The sequence below is a fragment of the Oncorhynchus gorbuscha genome, unplaced genomic scaffold (assembly GCF_021184085.1).
Source record: "Oncorhynchus gorbuscha isolate QuinsamMale2020 ecotype Even-year unplaced genomic scaffold, OgorEven_v1.0 Un_scaffold_635, whole genome shotgun sequence".
NCBI classification, from domain to species: Eukaryota; Metazoa; Chordata; class Actinopteri; order Salmoniformes; family Salmonidae; genus Oncorhynchus; species Oncorhynchus gorbuscha.
This window is the reverse complement of record NW_025745747.1, coordinates 184,522-201,224: the sequence shown is the minus strand read 5'-3', so window position 1 is coordinate 201,224 and position 16,703 is coordinate 184,522. Positions and strand designations below refer to the sequence as shown.

General features: G+C 46.4%; 1 long non-coding RNA gene across 1 annotated transcript in view; it reads right to left on the bottom strand.

Moving 5' to 3' along the window:
- The window catches only part of LOC124019606, an 80,614-nt gene that overhangs the window by 45,812 nt on the left and 18,099 nt on the right, over positions 1–16,703 (bottom strand). Inside the window, exon 2 of the long non-coding RNA XR_006835811.1 lies at positions 632–693. This is a non-coding gene — a long non-coding RNA (uncharacterized LOC124019606). The remainder of the gene's footprint in view (positions 1–631; positions 694–16,703) is intronic.

Genomic DNA, 16,703 nt, shown 5'->3' with positions numbered 1-16,703 from the left:
CAAAGAAGTGGCTCTGTGAGAAACACGTCAGGACATCAGGGTGAGCTGGTCAAAGAAGTGGCTCTGTGAGAAACACGTCAGGACATCAGGGTGAGCTGGTCAAAGAAGTGGCTCTGTGAGAAACACGTCAGGACATCAGGGTGAGCTGGTCAAAGAAGTGGCTCTGTGAAAACACGTCAGGACATCAGGGTGAGCTGGTCAAAGAAGTGGCTCTGAGAAACACGTCAGGACATCAGGGTGAGCTGGTCATCAGGGTGAGCTGGTCAAAGAAGTGGCTCTGTGAGAAACACGTCAGGACATCAGGGTGAGCTGGTCAAAGAAGTGGCTCTGTGAGAAACACGTCAGAACATCAGGGTGAGCTGGTCAAAGAAGTGGCTCTGTGAGAAAATGCCCAACTGCAGAACAACACACCAACAACATCCATGACAGCTTGGGGTGAAAGGTGGCCGGCTCAGCCAAAGTGCAGCCGTAGTTGGTCTGGTTCCTACTCTACAGTGAGGAGAAACTCCAGAAAGTAGAGGCACACATGGTCACATGGTCGGAGGGTGTAAGGTATACACAGCTGAGCTCTACAGACCAGAACTCTGACACTGGAACACCGTTGGTAACCACTGGAAACATATACACTCACCACAAGAAGCCCTGTGAATCCCCCAGAAGTCTCATTCTCGGATCCAGGAATCTTGATTCCATCTGTAGGCAAAGAAGAAATGTAATAAAGAGGGAAAACGTCACATATTTGACTGGTTTTACAGTAACACAGTGCCAATGGCCAACGCACCAACAGTATTGGGTAACAGCACTGTACTGCATATGTGCTTAATTCTCCATATTGAAATGTATTCAGCTGGGGTCTTTCTGGCAGATTTGTGGTGAACTAAATGAGCTAAAGGGGACGGGGCTGGAATGGGATTCGAACCCACAACCCACAGGACCAGGGTCCAGAGCTACTACCATTTCACTAAAGAGCAGAGCAGAACCACTTGACAACCACGGGTGGATGACGGTGGAACTGTGCCTTCCACCAATATCACCTTCAGACCTGTGTTCAGAAGTCTGGGCTTGAGTCAGCATGGGACTATTCCACTGGTTCCATTGTCCAATCAAGCAGCGATAAGATTTCCAATGCTATTTGAAGGTCTGGTCACTACTGACACCAAAGTATCACAACCCACTGAAATGATGTTAACCTGTTTCATAGGTCTCATTCAGGGACACAGAGGCAAAACACATTGTCAATAAGAAGCTTTGCTTCAGTCATAGTTATAAGGAAAAAGGAACACACACACACACACACAATCCACATTTCAAATCCCAACAAACATTTCACTGATTGACTGGCTGGTTCTCTGAACAGGGCTGACTGGCTGGTTCTCTGAACAGGGCTGACTGGCTGGTGCTCTGAACAGGGCTGACTGGCTGGTTCTCTGAACAGGGATGACTGGCTGGTTCTCTGAACAGGGCTGACTGGCCGGTTCTCTGAACAGGGCTAAGTGGCTCGTTCTCTGAACAGGGCTGACTGGCCGGTTCTCTGAACAGGGCTGACTGGCTGGTTCTCTGAACAGGGCTGACTGTCCGGTTCTCTGAACAGGGCTGACTGGCTGGTTCTCTGAACAGGGCTGACTGGCTGGTTCTCTGAACAGGGCTGACTGGCCGGTTCTCTGAACAGGGCTAAGTGGCTCGTTCTCGAACAGGGCTGACTGGCTGGTTCGCTGAACAGGGCTGACTGGCTGGTTCTCTGAACAGGGCTAACTGGCTGGTTCTCTGAACAGGGCTAACTGGCTGGTTCTCTGAACAGATCACAGAGGAGACCTTACACTCCACCAAGTCCTCCTCTACTCCCCACGTCAGAACACAGTGTTTTAATAAACCACAGTGAAGCATGTCCTTCCTTTACTTGTAATTAGGGCTCTGTCTATCTAATCCCTCCCCAACAAATCTCACAAATGAGAAACACAACCTGGAGTCCATTTATTTTCGGTGCATGGATGGATTGGTGTCATTTAGAGAGGGAGGCAGAGAGAGGGAGGCACAGAGAGAGAGAGAGAGAGAGAGAGAGAGAGAGAGAGAGAGAGAGAGAGACAGAGAGAGAGCGAGAGAGGGAGGCAGAGAGTGAGAGGGAGGCAGAGAGAGAGAGGGAGGCAGAGAGAGAGAGGGAGGCAGAGAGAGAGGGAGGCAGAGAGAGTGTGAGAGAGAGAGGGAGAGGCAGAGAGGCAGAGAGAGAGAGAGAGAGAGAGAGAGAGAGAGGCAGAGAGAGAGGGAGGCAGAGAGAGAGAGAAAGAGAGAGGCAGAGAGAGGCAGAGAGAGAGGCAGAGAGAGAGGAAGGCAGAGAGAGAGGCAGAGAGAGAGGAAGGCGGAGAGAGAGAAAGAGAGAGGCAGAGAGCAAGGGAGGCAGAGAGAGAGAGAGAGAGGCAGAGAGAGTGGGAGGCAGAGAGAGAGCAGAGAGAGAGAGAGAGAGAGAGAGAGAGAGAGAGAGAGAGAGAGAGAGAGAGAGAGAGAGAGAGAGAGAGAGAGAGAGAGAGAGAGAGAGAGAGAGAGAGAGAGAGAGAGAGGGAGGCAGAGAGAGAGAGAGAAAGAGAGAGGCAGAGAGAGGCAGAGAGAGAGGCAGAGAGAGAGGAAGGCGGAGAGAGAGAAAGAGAGAGGCAGAGAGCAAGGGAGGCAGAGAGAGAGAGGCAGAGAGAGAGAGGGGCAGAGAGAGAGAGGGAGGCAGAGAGAGAGGGAGGCAGAGAGAGTGTGAGAGAGAGAGGGAGAGGCAGAGAGAGAGAGAGAGAGAGAGAGAGAGAGAGAGAGAGAGAGAGAGAGAGAGAGAGAGAGAGAGAGGGAGGCAGAGAGAGAGAGAAAGAGAGAGGCAGAGAGAGGCAGAGAGAGAGGCAGAGAGAGAGGAAGGCGGAGAGAGAGAAAGAGAGAGGCAGAGAGCAAGGGAGGCAGAGAGAGAGAGAGGCAGAGAGAGAGAGAGAGAGAGAGAGGCAGAGAGAGAGAGTGGGAGGCAGAGAGAGAGAGAGAGAGAGAGAGAGAGAGAGAGAGAGAGAGAGAGAGAGAGAGAGAGAGAGAGCAGAGAGGCAGAGAGAGAGAGAGAGAGAGAGAGAGAGAGAGAGAGAGAGAGAGAGAGAGAGAGAGAGAGAGAGAGAGAGAGAGAGACTCCACTGGCTCACAAAGACACACTTTTTACAATAAAAATACCAAATGTGGAGTGTCACTTCTCTGTTTCGGCATGGGAGTTTGGGGCAAACCATTTGGCCAGAGCCAGGGTTCTATATTTAGAATATCTCCTAAAATGAAAAGCGCGTTGAAAGACTGGCCTGGGAGAAGGCTTTCTCCTCCCCATTGGTGACTTCAGTGGTCCGGTCTGCGTCACTTGTGACGAAATACTCACCATATAACATCTCTCCTCAGATACTCTCAGTATATCAGGAAGTAGAGCCAATATCACTTCCGTACCTAATGGCTCCACATTCCATACCCCAATCCAAATCACTGTTTAAGTGAAAAATAAGGCCCTTCAGACTGTCATTCTAACTTAAAGAGTTGAGGATATATTATGGGTCAAACCAGCATTCACAATGTTATTTTCCCAACAGGAAAAGCCTGGTGTTGGCATACTCAAATCAAGTGTTTCTGACATGTAATGGTAGCAACAATAGTCAATGCTGAAATAATGTGTCAAAGAGGGGTGCTTATATTTGTCCCGTTTACACATGTTCAGGTGTGTTACCTGTAAAAGTGTGTGGTGAAATGGAAATGTATTTTTTGCATATCCCAGTCCCCCGGAGACACCTAGGAGAGAGGGGTCACAGCATGGGATCAGACATTTAGGGTTCAGTACATTGCGAAAGTACAGTCGGCTCAGGGATACAAACTGGTAACCTTCCGGTTTCTGGCCCAACACTCTAACTGCTGTGTGTGTGTGTGTGTGTGTGTGTGTGCTTGTGTATCTGTTCTTATCTATCCTTCTCCCTGTCTGTCTGTCTGTGTGTGTGTGTGTGTGTGTGTGTGTGTGTGTGTGTGTGTGTGTGTGTGTGTGTGTGTGTGTGTGTGTGTGTGTGTGTGTGTGTGTGTGTGTGTGTGTGTGTGTGTGTGTGTGTGTGTGTGTGTGTGTGTTCTGTCTGTCCGTCTGTCTGTCTGTCTGTCTGTCTGTCTGTCTGTCTGTCTGTCTGTCTGTCTGTCTGTCTGTCTGTCTGTCTGTCTGTCTGTCTGTCTGTCTGTCTGTCTGTCTGTCTGTCTGTCTGTGTGTCTGTGTGTGTGTGTGTGTGTGTGTGTGTGTGTGTGTGTGTGTGTGTGTGTGTGTGTGTGTGTGTGTGTGTGTGTGTGTGTGTGTGTGTGTGTATATGTTCTTATCTATCCGTCTGTCTGTCTGTCTGTCTGTCTGTCTGTCTGTCTGTCTGTCTGTCTGTCTGTCTGTCTGTCTGTCTGTCTGTCTGTCTGTCTGTCTGTCTGTCTGTCTGTCTGTCTGTCTGTGTGTGTGTGTGTGTGTGTGTGTGTGTGTGTGTGTGTGTGTGTGTGTGTGTGTGTGTGTGTGTGTGTGTGTGTGTGTGTGTGTGTGTGTGTCTGTGTCTGTCTGTGTGTGTCTGTCTGTCTGTCTGTCTGTATGTCTGTCCGTCTGTCTGTCTGTCTGTCTGTCTGTCTGTCTGTCTGTCTGTCTGTCTGTCTGTCTGTCTGTCTGTCTGTCTGTCTGTCTGTCTGTCTGTCTGTCTGTCTGTCTGTCTGTCTGTCTGTCTGTGTCTGTCTGTCTGTCTGTGTCTGTCTGTGTCTGTCTGTGTGCTTGTGTATATGTTCTTATCTATCCGTCTGTCTGTCTGTCTGTCTGTCTGTCTGTCTGTCTGTCTGTCTGTCTGTCTGTCTGTCTGTCTGTCTGTCTGTCTGTCTGTCTGTCTGTCTGTCTGTCTGTCTGTCTGTCTGTGTGTCTGTGCTTGTGTATATGTTCTTATCTATCTGTCTGTCTGTCTGTCTGTCTGTCTGTCTGTCTGTCTGTCTGTCTGTCTGTCTGTCTGTCTGTCTGTCTGTCTGTCTGTCTGTGTGTGTGTGTGTGTGTGTGTGTGTGTGTGTGTGTGTGTGTGTGTGTGTGTGTGTGTGTGTGTGTGTGTGTGTGTGTGTGTGTGTGTGTGTGTGTGTGTGTGTGTATCTGTTCTTGTCTATCCTTCTCCCTGTCTGTGTGTGGCAGGTCGAGGAGGTAATGGGGAAACAGTCCTAACCAACTCTAAGCTCTCGTCTAAAGCCTTTATCCTTTACTGTAACTAAAACAGACTGATAAACACAGATGATGTCAGGGATTACACCCCGAAGAAACCGTCACGGATGGGTGGGAGACCGCCGACAGGACAGGTAACCACATGGCGACAGAGGAGAAATGCCAACGATATCCCCAATTTGAGAGAAGAGACAAGGAATGTTAACATGTTTCTTCAGTGAACAACATCTTCTAGAGCAGTACCCTCCACCCTTCATACCCTGCATCTCCCTGTACCCTCTACCCTCCACCCTTCATACCCTGCATCCCCTGTACCCTCTACCCTCCACCCTTCATACCCTGCATCTCCCTGTACCCTCTACCCTCCACCCTTCATACCCTGCATCTCCCTGTACCCTCTACCCTCCACCCTTCATACCCTGCATCTCCCTGTACCCTCTACCCTCCACCCTTCACACCCTGCATCTCCCTGTACCCTCTACCCTCCACCCTTCATACCCTGCATCTCCCTGTACCCTCTACCCTCCACCCTTCATACCCTGCATCTCCCTGTACCCTCTACCCTCCACCCTTCATACCCTGCATCTCCCTGTACCCTCTACCCTCCACCCTTCATACCCTGCATCTCCCTGTACCCTCTACCCTCCACCCTTCATACCCTGCATCTCCCTGTACCCTCTACCCTCCACCCTTCATACCCTGCATCTCCCTGTACCCTCTACCCTCCACCCTTCATACCCTGCATCTCCCTGTACCCTCTACCCTCCACCCTTCATACCCTGCATCTCCCTGTACCCTCTACCCTCCACCCTTCATACCCTGCATCTCCCTGTCCCTCTACCCTCCACCCTTCATACCCTGCATCTCCCTGTACCCTCTACCCTCCACCCTTCATACCCTGCATCTCCCTGTACCCTCTACCCTCCACCCTTCATATCCTGCATCTCCCTGTCCCTCTACCCTCCACCCTTCATACCCTGCATCTCCCTGTACCTCTACCCTCCACCCTTCATACCCTGCATCTCCCCGTCCCTCTACCCTCCACCCTTCATACCCTGCATCTCCCTGTACCCTCTACCCTCCACCCTTCATACCCTGCATCTCCCTGTACCCTCTACCCTCCACCCTTCATACCCTGCATCTCCCTGTCCCTCTACCCTCCACCCTTCATACCCTGCATCTCCCTGTACCCTCTACCCTCCACCCTTCATACCCTGCATCTCCCTGTACCCTCTACCCTCCACCCTTCATATCCTGCATCTCCCTGTCCCTCTACCCTCCACCCTTCATACCCTGCATCTCCCTGTACCTCTACCCTCCACCCTTCATACCCTGCATCTCCCTGTTCCTCTACCCTCCACCCTTCATACCCTGCATCTCCCTGTACCTCTACCCTCCACCCTTCATACCCTGCATCTCCCTGTACCTCTACCCTCCACCCTTCATACCCTGCATCTCCCTGTCCCTGTACCCTCCACCCTTCATACCCTGCATCTCCCCATCCCTGTACCCTCCATCCTTCATACCCTGCATCTCCCTGTCCCTCTACCCTCCACCCTTCATACCCTGCATTTCCCTGTCCCTGTACCCTCCACCCTTCATACCCTGCATCTCCCTGTCCCTCTACCCTCCACCCTTCATACCCTGCATCTCCCTGTCCCTCTACCCTCCACCCTTCATACCCTGCATCTCCCTGTCCATCTACCCTCCACCCTTCATACCCTGCATCTCCCTGTCCCTCTACCCTCCACCCTTCATACCCTGCATTTCCCTGTCCCTGTACCCACCACCCTTCATACCCTGCATCTCCCTGTCCCTCTACCCTCCACCCTTCATACCCTGCATACCCTGCATCTCCCTGTCCCCCTACCCTCCACCCTTCATACCCTGCATCTCCCCGTCCCTGTACCCTCCACCCTTCATACCCTGCATCTCCCAGTCCCTCTACCCTCCACCCTTCATACCCTGCATCTCCCCGTCCCTGTACCCTCCACGCTTCATACCCTGCATCTCCCAGTCCCTCTACCCTCCACCCTTCATACCCTGCATATCCCTGTCCCTCTACCCTCCACCCTTCATACCCTGCATCTCCCTGTCCCTCTACCCTCCACCCTTCATACCCTGCATCTCCCTGTCCCTCTACCCTCCACCCTTCATACCCTGCATCTCCCTGTCCCTCTACCCTCCACCCTTCATACCCTGCATCTCCCTGTCCCTCTACCCTCCACGCTGCATCTCTCTGTCCCTGTTCCCTCCACCCTTCATCTCTCTGTCCCTCTACCCTTCACCCTTCATACCCTGCATCTCTCTGTCCCTGTACCCTCCACCCTGCATCTTTGAGGAAAAGATCATGATTATTAGAAAGCAATTTACGGACTCCTCTTTAAATCTGCGTATTCCTTCAAAGCTCAGTTGTCCTGAGTCTGCACAACGCTGCCAGGACCTAGGATCAAGAGAGACACTCAAGTGTTTTAGTACTATATCTCTTGACACAATGATGTAAATACTCATGACCTTCAAGCTGCATACTGGACCCGATTCCAACTAAACTACTGAAAGAGCTGCTTCCTGTGCTTGACCGTCCTATGTTGAACATAATAAATGTTTCTCTATCCACCAGATGTGTACCAAACTCACCAAAAGTGGCAGTAATAAAGCCTCTCTTGAAAAAGCCAAACCTTGACCCAGAAAATATAAAAAACCATCGGCCTATATCGAATCTTCCATTCCGCTCAACAAAAATTGAAAAGGCTGTTGTGCAGCAACTCACTGCCTTCCTGAAGACAAACAATGTATACTAAATGCTTCAGTCTGGTTTTAGACCCCATCATAGCACTGAGACCGCACTTGTGAAGGTGGTAAATGACCTTTTAATGGCATCAGACCGAGGCTCTGCATCTGTCCTCGTGCTCCTAGACCTTAGTGCTGCTTTTGATACCATCGATCACCACATTCTTTTGGAGAGATTGGAAACCCACATTTTGTCTACATGGACAAGTTCTGGCCTGATCTTATTTGTCGGAAAGATATCAGTTTGTCACTGTGAATGGTTTGTCCTCTGACAAATCAACTGTAAATTCCGGTGTTCCTCAAGGTTCAGTTTTAGGACCACTATTGTTTTCACTATATATTTTACCTATTGGGGATGTCATTCGAAAACATAATGTTAACTTTCACTGCTATGCGGATGACACACAGCTGTACATTTCAATGAAACATGGTGAAGCCCCAAAATTGCCCTCTCTAGAAGCCTGTGTTTCAGACATAAGGAAGTGGATGGCTGCAAACTTTCTACATTTAAAGTTGGACAAAACAGAGATGCTTGTTCTAGGTCCTAAGAAACAAAGAGATCTTCTGTTGAATCTGACAATTAATCTTGATGGTTGTACAGTCGTCTCAAATAAAACTGTGAAGGACCTCTGTGTTACTCTGGACCCTGATCTCTCTTTTGACGAACATATCAAGACTATTTCAAGGACAGCTTTTTTACATCTACGTAACATTGCAAAAATCAGAAACTTTTCATCCGTTCAAGGTCCCAACAAATAAAGAGAACAAACCATAATCTGAAGAGAGATTGGAAACCCACATTTTGTCTACACAATCATTTTGTACAGTCATCTCAAATAAAACTGAAGGACCTCGGCGTTACTCTGGACCCTGATCTCTCTTTTGACGAACATATCATATTATTATTATTATTATCATATATTACATATCAAGACTGTTTCAAGGACAGCTTTTTTCCATCAGAAACTTTCTATCCAAAAATTATGCAGAAAAATTAATCCATGCTTTTGTTACTTCTAGGTTAGACTACTGCAATGCTCTACTTTCTGGCTACCCAGATAAAGCACTAAATAAACTTCAGTTAGTGCTGAATACGGCTGCTAGAATCCTGACTAGAACCAAAATGTATCATATTACTTCCAGTGCTAGCCTCCTTACACTGGCTTCCTGTCAAGGCAAGGGCTGATTTCACGGTTTTACTGCTAACCTACAAAGCATTACATGGGCTTGCTCCTACATATCTCTCTGATTTAGTCCTGCCGTAAATACCTAAGCAAACAGCTGGAGGCAGGGCTTTCTCCTATAGAGCTCCATTTTTATGGAATGGTCAGCCTACCCATGTCAGAGACGCAGACTCGGTCTCAACCTTTAAGCCTTTACTGAAGAGTCATCTCTTCAGTAGGTCATATGATTGAGTGTAGTCTGTCCCAGGAGTGTGAAGGTGAACGGAAAGGCACTGGAGCAATGAACCGCCCTTGCTGTCTCTGCCTGGCCGGTTCCCCTCTTTCCACTGGGATTCTTTGCCTCTAACCCTATTACAGGGTCTGAGTTACTGGCTTACTGGTGCTCTTTCATGCCGTCCCTAGGAGGGGTGCGTCACTTGAGTGGGTTGAGTCACTGATGTGATCTTCCTGTCTGGGTTGGCGCCCCCCCTTGGGTTGTGCCGTGGCGGAGATCTTTGTGAGCTATACTCAGCCTTGTCTCAGGATGGTAAGTTGGGGGTTGAAGATATCCCTCTAGTGGTGTGGGGTTGTTCTTTGGCAAAGTGGGTGGGGTTATATCCTTCCTGTTTGGCCCTGTCCGGGGGTATCATCGGATGGGACCACAGTGTCTCCTGACCCCTCCTTTCTCAGCCTCCAGTATTTATGCTGCAGTAGTTTGTGTCGGGGAGCTAGGGTCAGTTTGTTATATCTGGAGTACTTCTCCTGTCTTATCCGGTGTCTTGTGTGAATTTAAGTATGCTCTCTCTAATTCTCTCTTTCTCTCTTTCTTTCTCTCTTTCAGAGGACCTGAGCCCAAGGACCATGCCTCAGGACTACCTGGCATGATGACTCCTTGCTGTCCCCAGTCCACCTGGCCGTGCTGCTGCTCTAGTTTCAACTGTTCTGCCTGTGATTATGATTATTTGACCATGCTGGTCATTTATGAACATTTGAACATCTTGGCCATGTTCTGTTATAATCTCCACCCGGCACAGCCAGAAGAGGACTGCCCACCCCTCATAGCCTGGTTCCTCCTCAGGTTTCTTCCTAGGTTTTGGCCTTTCTAGGGAGTTTTTCCTAGCCACCGTGCTTCTACACCTGCATTGCTTGCTGTTTGGGGTTTTATGCTGGGTTTCTGTACAGCACTTTGAGATATCAGCTGATGTACAAACGGCTATATAAATACATTTGATTTGATTTGAAGCCATTTTCGCATAGTGAGTCAGTATAATGAAGGACAGTAAAATGCTACTACTACTACTACTACTACTACTACTACTACTACCACCCGTAATACTACTACTACTACTACTACTACCACTACTACTACCACTACTACCAGTAATATTACTACTACCATCAATACCACTACTATTGCTAATACTACTACTACCACTACTACTATTACTACTACTACTACTACCACTACTACTGATAATACTACTACTACCACTACTACTACGACTACTGCCGATACTACTACTACCACCACTACTACTACTACCAGTAATACTACTACTGCCAATAATATGACTACCACTACTACTGCCAATACTACTACTACCACTACTGATAATACCACTACTACCACTACTACTACTACTACTACCACCACTACTACTACCAGCAATACTACTAAAGCCACTACTACTACCAGTAATACTACTACTACTACCACTACTACTGCTAATACTACTTCTACCACTACTACCACTACCACTACCACCAGTAATACTACTACTACTACCAGTAACACTACCACGACCATTACTACCAGTAATACTACTACTACTACTACTACCAGTAATACTACTACTACTACTAATTATACTAGTACTACTACTACTACTACTAATTATACTACTACTACTACTACTACTACTACTACTATACCGTGTGGTTCAGTTGGTAGCGCATAGCTCTTGCAACACCAGGGTTGTTGGTTTGATTCCCATGGGGGAACAGTATGAAAATGAACACACTCACTACTGTAAGTCACTCTGGATAAGAGAGTCTGCTAAATTAGTAGAATGTACAACTACAAAGACTTCCTTCACATATGCTTCTGCTTTATCTGATGTATACATTCAAAAACACTTGAATAAACTCTCCATTTAAATGATAATAATAATAATATAATATATGCCATTTAGCAGACGCTTTTATCCAAAGCGACTTACAGTCATGTGTGCATACATTCTACGTATGGGTGGTCCCGGGGATCGAACCCACTACCCTGGCGTTACAAGCGCCATGCTCTACCAACTGAGCTCTACCAAATGATCCATAATGCAAATGATCTAGAAGAACGTGAGAGGTTATTGGAGGGTGCTGAACGTGTGAAGATGTCATGTGCTCATGTTAAGAGGTTAAAAGGTCAGATAAACCATATGAGATTGAAACTGTGAGACTGTCACCTCTAGCAGGTTGGTCCACAGATATCTGCTGGTCAGAGTAGAGTTGTTCGTCTGCTTCTGTTCTAACTACAACAATGATACAGTTCTGTGTGAATAAGCAGGAACACAAGGACATAATGAGATAGGTGAGCAATCAAAGTAGCCACACATTGATAATGTCTCTAAAAGTAAGATCCATGCCACTTAACTTGTAACAGCCACACAATGGTTTGACAGTATATTAGACTGTATCAAGACATTCATTCAGGAAGTCTACTTGTAACAGCCACACAATGGTTTGACAGTATATTAGGCTGTATCAAGACATTCATTCAGGAAGTCTACAGTATTCTTTGCTTTACCTCCTTGTCTAAACAACCAACCCAATACTGTAAATTCAATGCATAACTTTAAACTTGTATTTTGTCTACATGAAAACATGGTTTTAATACAGCGTCTTCACATTGCATGGCTTAACTATCTGTGTTTCCTCTCCTTAACTGGAGGTCAGTGCAGTAAAGTATTAGAGCCATGTTTGTTGTTTGCTCTGCCCAGTGTACTCCGGGGGACCTGCTGTTTGACAGGTTGAACAGGGACAAGTGAAACCAGTAAAAACAGAACATAGCATCACTCTGTTTGCTTAAGAACCCAAAGAACAGATTGCCAATACAAAATGTAAATTCAAACTTTGCTCTGCATTCCACCTGTCCATCAAACATTACCTGCAGAACTACCACGTGGGCAGGAGAGTAACGAGACAAAACAGAAGAGGGTTTGAGGAAGAGAATGTCATGTTTGACGCGATCTGTGACCCTGTGTCTGTCAGTGAGGATTGATGTTTTCACGTGTGCACATGCACATAATCACCCCTCCACTTGTAAACCCTACCTACCCCGTAATCACCCCTCCACTTGTAAACCCTACCTACCCCGTAATCAACCCTATACTAGTAAACCCTACCTACCCCGTAATCACCCCTCCACTTGTAAACCCTACCTACCCCGTAATCAACCCTATACTAGTAAACCCTACCTACCCCATAATCACCCCTCCACCAGTAAACCCAACCTACCCCACACCCCTCCACTAGTAAACCCTACCTACCCCATAATCACCCCTCCACCAGTAAACCCTACCTACCCCATAATCACCCCTCCACCAGTAAACCCTACCTACCCCATAATCACCCCTCCACCAGTAAACCCTACCTACCCCATAACCACATTTAACATTACATTTAAGTCATTTAGCAGACGCTCTTATCCAGAGCGACTTACAACCCTCCACCAGTAAACCCTACTTACCCCATACTCACCCCTCCACCAGTAAACCCTACCTACCCCATAATCACCCCTCCACTAGTAAACCCTACCTACCCAATAATCACCCCTCCACCAGAAACCCTACCTACCCCATAATCACCCCTCCACCAGTAAAATACCTACACCCTCCACCAGTAAACCCTACCTACCCCATAATCACCCCTCCACCAGTAAACCCTACCTACCCCATAATCACCCCTCCACCAGTAAACCCTACCTGATAATCACCCCTCCACCAGTAAACCCTACCTACCCCATAATCACCCCTCCACCAGTAAACCCTACCTTAATCACCCCTCCACCAGTAAACCCTACCTACCCCATAATCACCCCTCCACTAGTAAACCCTACCTACCCCATAATCACCCCTCCACTAGTAAACCCTACCTACCCCATAATCACCCCTCCACCAGTAAACCCTACCTACCCCATAATCACCCCTCCACCAGTAAACCCTACCTACCCCATAATCACCCCTCCACCAGTAAACCCTACCTACCCCATAATCACCCCTCCACCAGTAAACCCTACCTACCCCATAATCACCCCTCCACCAGTAAACCCTACCTACCCCATAATCACCCCTCCACTAGTAAACCCTACCTACCCCATAATCACCCCTCCACCAGTAAACCCTACCTATCCCATAATCACCCCTCCACTAGTAAACCCTCACCCCATAATCCACTAGTAAACCCTAGTAAACCCTACCTACCCCATAATCACCCCTCCACCAGTAAACCCTACCTACCCATAATCACCCCTCCACCAGTAAACCCTACCTATCCCATAATCACCCCTCCACTAGTAAACCCTACCTACCCCATAATCACCCCTCCACCAGTAAACCCTACCTATCCCATAATCACCCCTCCACCAGTAAACCCTACCTACCCCATAATCACTGCCAGTTCCTTAATGCTAGTTGTGGAAAAAGTACTCAATTGTCATTAGAGGTGGACCGATTAATTAGGGCCGATTTCAGGTTTTCATAACAATTGGAAATCTGTATTTTTTTACACCTTCATTTCATCTTTATTTAACGAGGCAAGACAGTTAAGAACACATTCTTATTTTCAATGACGGCCTAGGAACAGTGGGTTAACTGCCTCGTTCAGGGGCAGAACAGCAGATTTTTACCTTGTCAGCTCGGGGGATTTAATCTTGCAACCTTAGTTAACTAGTCCAACGCTCTAACCACCTGATTACATTGCACTCCACAAGGAGCCTGCCTGTTACGTGAATGCAGTAAGCCAAGGTAAGTTGCTAGCTAGTTAAACTTATCTTATAAAAAACAATCAATCAATCAATCACTAGTTAACTACACATGGTTGATGATATTACTAGTTTATCTAGCATGTCCTGCGTTGTATATAATCGATGCGGTGCGTATCGTTGCTCCAATGTGTACCGAACCATAAACACCAATGGCTTTCTTGAAATCAATACACAGAAGTATATATTTTTAAACCTGCATATTTACTAGCAGGCAATGTTAACCAGGTGAAATTGTGTCACTTCTCTTGCGTTCATTGCACGCAGAGTCAGTGTACATGCAACAGTTTGGACCTGCCTAATTTTCCAGAATTTTACGTAATTATGACATAACATTGAAGATTTTTCAATGTAACAGGAATATTTAGACTTATGGATGCCACCCGTTAGATAAAATATGGAATGGTTCCGTATTTCACTGAAAGAATAAACATATTGTTTTCGAGATGATAGTTTCCGGATTCGGCCATATTAATGACCTAAGGCTCGTATTTCTGTGTGTTATCATGTTATAACTAAGTCTATGATTTGATAGGGCAGTCTGACTGAGCGATGGTAGGCAGCAGCAGGCTTGTAAGCATTCATTCAAACAGCACTTTTGTGCGTTTGCCAGCAGCTGTTTATGACTTCAAGTCTATCAACTCCCGAGATTAGGCTGGTGTAACCGATGTCAAATGGCTAGCTAGTTAGCGGGTTGAGCGCTAATAGTGTTTCAAACGTCACTCGCTCTGAGACTTGGAGTAGTTGTTCCCCTTGCTCTGTATGGGTAACGCTGCTTCGAAGGTGGCTTTTGTCGTTGTGTTCCTGGTTCGAGCCCAGGCAGGACCGCGGAGAGGGACGGAAGCTATACTGTTAGACTGGCAATACTAAAGTGCCTATAAGAACATCCAATAGTCAAAAGTTAATGAAATACAAATGGTATAGAGAGAAATAGTCCTATAATTCATATAATAACTACAACCTAAAACTTCTTACCTGGGAATATTGAAGACTCATGTTAAAAGGAACCACCAGCTTTCATATGTTCTCATGTTCTTAAACGTTAGCTTTCTTACATGGCACATATTTTACATGGCACATATTTGCATTTTTACTTTCTTCTCCAACATTTTGTTTTTGCATTCTTTAAAACAAATTGAACATGTTTCATTATTTATTTGAGGCAAAATAGATTTTATTGATGTATTATATTAAGTTACAATAAGTGTTCATTCAGTATTGTTGTAATTGTCATTATTACAAATAAATAAAAAATAAATTGGCCGATTAATCGGCAATGGGTTTTTTCCTCCCCTTGGTCCTCCAATAATCGGTATCGGTGTTGAAAAATCATAATCGGTCGACCTCTAATTGTCATACTTGAGTAAAAGTAAAGATACCTTAATAGAAAATGACTCAATTAAAAGTGAAAGACACCCAGTAAAATACTACTTGAGTAAAAGTCAAAACTATTTGGTTTTAAATATACTTAGTATCAAAAGTCTAAGTAGAAGTATAAATAATTTCACATTCCTTATATTAAGAAAACCAGACAGAATGAGTTTTTATTTATTTTTATTTATAGATAGCCAGGGCACGCTACAACACTCAAAGCACATGTGTTTAGTGAGTCCGCCAGATATATATATAATATAATAATATATGCCATTTAGCAGACGCTTTTATCCAAAGCGACTTACAGTCATGTGTGCATACATTCTACGTATGGGTGGTCCCGGGGATCGAACCCACTACCCTGCCATTACAAGCGCCATGCTCTACCAACTGAGCTACAGAAGGACCAGTCTGAGTACTTGTACAGATCAGAGGCAGTATGGATGACCAGGCATGTTCTCTCGATAATTGTGTGAATTAGGCAATTTTCCTGTCCTGCTAAGCACTCAAAATGTAACAAGTACTCTTGGCTGTCAGAGAAAATGTATAGAGTAAAAAGTACATACCTTTCTTTAGGAATGTAGTGGAGTAAAAGTTGTCAAAAATATAAATAGTCAAGTCAAGTACGGATACCCCCAAAACCTACTTAAGTAGTACTTTCAAGAGTTTTTACTGAAGTACTTTACACCACTGTTTGATGATGTGCTGCTTCATGTGCTGCTAAGTGGACCTACGACACACAGCCACGGCCAAGGTGTTATACACACTCTCCATAAATGTCTTGATGAATTCTGCCTTGATGACTGACGAGCCAGAGACAATGGAAACTTCAACTGACTGATTGATGGGATTCTAGGCCTCCTATCCCTGCCTGATCTGCTATAAAGTTATCATTCAACGTTCAGATAAACTAGTTATTATACTAGCAAATGTCTGTCTTTTATCTTTAATAAAGCTATTAGCACTCCCCCAACCACGTCCGTGGTACGATCCAATGTGATTTGTATGTGTTGGAGAAGAGGGGGTGCTCATATAAATAAGCATGAAAGGGGGCCCCTCTACTCAGCCCAGCGAGGTCGAGATGCGCTTCAGTGGGCCAAGCTTTTGTTGTCACTCCAGTTCACAAACCTTTTAGCCAGAGAAAGGGGGCTGATTCTCT